Raw genomic sequence first — 5,068 nt, 5'->3', positions numbered from 1 at the left:
AGGCAATCTCTTGTTGGTCGTTCCTCAAAACTTTTTGGCCTAAAGGCGGAGTTATATATCTCATACTTTCTATGACATAAGAAATTTAAACATATATTTTTTGGTATTCACCATGTAACTATTAATATATTTTTTCAGTATCCTAAAGGAATGTTTTTAGATGCTTCAGAATTTTTTTCTGTGAATAAAACTTCTAATTTCAAAATATGGGTTATATGCTAGGGCAAATAGCACGGTAGTTATGGTAGCAGATCAAAAAATATTGCTTTTTCAGTAGGTCACACTAAAATAAAAATATAACAAATTAACGTAAGAACTATAAAATATTTAAAACCGTTTTTTAAAATGCATCTCAAAAACCTATTTTTATATTTCTCATTCGTATAATGAAGAGTTGTTGCGCAGATTTTTTCTTTTAACATTAAATTAGCTAGAAATTACTTAGTAGGGAATGTTATGAATATTTAGAGCCATAGTACTCAAGAGAAAGCAAGGATTTAAAATATACAGTTAGGAAAACTAGAAATGATACGGTCATTAGGAACAGGCATAAAATCTTCCGGATTATTCATTTATCTTCTCCTGGTAGGAGTCAAGCTTAGGCAGAGTTACTACGAATTGCTCAACTTTACCAATCTCACGGCAGCAGAGTCGTCCTTCTTTACCATGAGAGCCGCCATATTTCCTATCTATATATTCCAAATCCTCTCATAACTAGATAACTTTTTATAACTTTTGCTACTTAGTCATCTGTAGCTAATTTAATGTCGTTCAAAGAAAAAAAGATAGAAGTAGAATAAATCCCAAAAGTTATTCTAAGATTATATTACTTTTAAGTTTTAGAAGAAAGTTTCTCTTGTTTTCGCTTTCCATGTAATACCTCCTGGAATCGCCATACATGCCTTTACTATAAAAAGGTTTAATTTTTAATCAAAACAAAGAATGAAATTGTAGTTTTTATGTCGGTAACTGAATATTTGCTGCAGTTACCGATTTCTCTCAGCAACCTTATCTTGGTATAGATAGATTCCTGATTTCAACGAGCTTGCGCCAACTGTTGATTTTATCGAGGCGTTCTAAAATTACATAGCTTGCTTAAACATAATAAGTAATGCGGTAAGTTTCACATGTTTCTCATATGTCTTCAACATTATAATCACGCTTATAAAACTATTTAACCCTCTAGTACCCAAATGTATTTTTTGGCTTGAAAAAACTTTTGTAGGTGGGCTTCATCATGAGAAAAACGAAAATAATATTGATAATTCTTGTAAGTAATGGATTTTTCATTAAAGCCTTAAAGTAAGTAGGCCGCCTAGAGGCGGTGTTGGGCACCTGGGCAAATAAAATAAAAACTTTTTTTCTTCTAGTTACTTCAACATAAACGATTACAGATGGTTGCTTATATTTTGGACTCCATCAGAACGTAAATTACCTAAACTGTAAGGAGTATTTCTCTAGTGCTTTGGTTGTTTAATTATTGACTTCTAATTTATAGTAATTCCGGGGTCCGCCGGCGATGGTTTCACTTATCATGTTTTATCTTTTTAATTTAAGAAAATCGTGTAAAAGAGAATGCGTTGCATAAAAGAACAGACTGTTGGCTGCATCACAGAACTTTAAATATGTGACGCGAAAATCTCGCCAACTTACGACTATACGCACAATGATGCCGCCTGGTCACTTTTGATGATAAAGTATGGATCGTGTGAGATATCTTTCCAATAAAACTGCAAATCGTTCGTTACTTGTTATTATTTTTCAGCCTCAATGTTCCGGCATTTTAAAATCGGCACACACTTCGTATTCAAAAGCGAATTTTAGACATTCTTCAGATGAAATTCCGAAGTAAACAAACAACAAAAAAAAAACAAATTTTATTTGTGGTTACGTATATTACATATACGGCGACGAAAAGTTTTTTTTTCGCGCTATCGAAACATTTATACTACGTTCACGAGTTAAAACGTGTTTTAACGCAATCTTGATGACATTTTTCTTGTCGCTAATTACTATAATGTGTTTTAACTCTGTAGTGTAAGCATAGTATTAGTCATTCGTGGAATAGCTTTGAACTCGCCCTAACTAATAAAAATGCTGAAATTTAAAAACTTCACCTAGGGTAAAGAGCCTATTTTCGCCCTAACCATGTGAAGCTGTTGGTTAGAGCAGCGTTAGCCATCTTTGTTCAACGCATTGGTTCAAGTGGCAAGGCGATTTTTGTTATGATAACGGTTCATAAGAAGAAAGCAAAGATATTGGCGCCAATTCATACGCATTGCATCAATTGTATTCCGAGTAATTAATAAAATATTTATTTATTTATTTATTTATTTATTTATTTATTTATTTTTCATCTGACCTACATGGTCTACATGAAATATAGAATGAGGAAAAGCCCATTTGGAGTCCATCAAACAACCTCCAAATGCGCGTAAAAACCTCATTATCTTTTCACATATACATATTAAACAATACTACACATTACATTACATAACATTACATTACATTACAATGTGTTACTAATAATACATCTAACAAATCAAAATCACTATCTAAATCACATCTTATGCACTAAGTTAGCCGTTTAAGCCTATTTTTAAAAACGTCACTTGATACAGAGAAGTCAAAACATTCATAAACATTATTAAATACGCTACACATCGCCCTTATGGGTTCATTCTGTCCATAATCAGTACTTTGATAGTCAAGTCTTAAAAAATTCCACGATCTTATACTTCTAGCGGGCACGTTTACATTAATCTGAGAAAGTATATTTGGGGCATCTATTTCACCTGTTAGAACTTTCCCTACAAACACGGCTCTGGATATATTTCGCCTTTTTGAAAGAGGGTCCATGTCGAGCAGACGACAGCGTTCAATGTAAGGTGGCAACTCTATCGGGTTGCGCCATGGCAAGGTTTTAAGGGCATATCGGAGAAACCTAGCTTGTATAGATTCAATTCTGGTAATCCAGACATTTGTGTACGGGCACCAAATGATAGCTGAAGCTTCCAGGATGGAGCGTACAAGAGAGAAGTACAGTGCTCTCAGACAGTATGGGTCAGTAAACTCTTTGGCTATTCTAATGATAAAACCAAGGTTCCGATTGGCTTTCGCAATGATGTGGGAATAGTGATCTCTAAACGTCAATTTAGAATCCAGCTGTACACCAAGGTCCCTGACAACTGACACTCTATCCAGTAGTTTCCCTGAGATAGTATAACACCACAAAATTGGATTTTTTCTGCGCGTGAAAGAAATTACTGAGCATTTGGATACACTGATAGTCAACCGATTTCGAGTGCACCAGTTACAAAATTCATCTAGTTGTCGCTGTAGTTCAATGCAGTCCAATTCAGATCGTACAATAAGAAACAGTTTAAGGTCATCTGCATAGATAAGTTTGCATCCTGGTGGAAGGACATTACAAACGTCATTGAAGAACAAGGAGAACAGCAAGGGTCCAAGATTACTACCCTGGGGCACACCTGATAAATTTATAAAGTTATGTGACTCAACATTTCCTAGTTTGACAGATAAGGTACGACCTACAAGGTATGATTTAAGCCACTTGGTGAAGTTGAGTGAGGCACCCAATCTTTCTATCTTCGCCAGTAGGAGCGAGTGATCAACACGATCGAATGCTGCTTTGAGATCTGTATAAATAGTATCCACTTGTGCTCCGCATTCAAAACTTTTAATACAGTGTGAAGTGAATTGTGCTAAATTCGTGGATGTTGATCTACCTGGGAAGAACCCGTGTTGATCTGTTGATATATATGTTTTGGCTTCCCGGAACAATACATTGCTTACTAGAATTTCAAATAACTTGGACCCCGCACAGAGAGAGGTTATGCCCCGATAATTTGCTATGTCCTGCTTATCACCTTTTTTTAAAACAGGAAACATAACCGATTTTTTCCAACAAAGAGGAAACGTCCCTTGCGACAAAGATAGATTAAAAATCAGCTTTAGGGGAGCGGAAAGGGCACTCGCACATCTTTTTAAAATAATGGCAGGAATCCCATCAGGACCAGCCGAAGTCGAAGATTTCAATTTATCAGTAGCAGCAACAATGTCTTCCTCCGTAAAATGGATGTTACCTAGGTCCATCACACCCCTGGGAACATCTCGTAGTCCGATTTCGACCTGTTCTGGAGTAGTCGGAACTGTTTCAAATGCACACGAAAAATGTTTTGCAAACAGGTTACAGATACCGCGAGTCGTGCTAGAAGTTTCATTTGCCAGAGTCATACTAGAAGGAAGTCCACACTCTTTACGCTTCTCATTTACAAAAGACCAGAAACGTTTCGGATTTCGCTCAAGGTCAGATTGCGTTTGTAATACATGCCGAGAGTATAGGAAGCGGTTATAAGCTTTGTAATTGTTGCTAGCATATATGAATTCCCGCTTTGTATTGGGATTTCGTCGGTTAGTGTAGTGCCGAAGCGCGGCTGCCCTCAGTCGTTTAAGTTCTCGGAGACGTCGATTGGACCAAAGTGGTTTTGGTTTAGGACGCGGGGCTGGGACATATATTTCAAACAGTTGGGTCAGGATCGATGAGAACTCTTCTACTGCGTCATTTACATCGGTTGCGTTATTGAGCAAAGTCACCCAGTCAATCGTTTGCAGTGAGTTGTTGAGTCCAGGAAAATCGGTTTTCGAAAAGTTATACTTCAAATCGTCAAGAATCTCGTCAAAAATAACCTGTCCAGGACAGGTCTGCTCAACTAAGAGGGGAGGGTGATGCGAATCTATTTCAACGAGTGGCTCATCTGCACGATAGACATGGCAGTTCTTGTATGCATCTTCATTTACAAACAGAAGATCTAACGTGCGATTTAGTCTGTTCGTGATGGTACACATTTGCAGCATGTTGAGTAATGACATCCCGTCTAGTAAAGCAACGCTAGATCTCGAAAGGGATGAGTCGGAATGGTCGGCGTAAGCATAACCGAAAGAAGTCGTTTTCCATACAAGACCAGGCTGGTTGTAATCTCCAAATAACAAATGAGAAGCTTGGGGTTCTAGCGAATTAGCAATGTCAAGTGCGGATTGAATATGG

The sequence above is a fragment of the Topomyia yanbarensis genome, chromosome 1 (assembly GCF_030247195.1).
Source record: "Topomyia yanbarensis strain Yona2022 chromosome 1, ASM3024719v1, whole genome shotgun sequence".
NCBI lineage: Eukaryota > Metazoa > Arthropoda > Insecta > Diptera > Culicidae > Topomyia > Topomyia yanbarensis.
Note: the sequence above shows the minus strand (reverse complement) of the source record.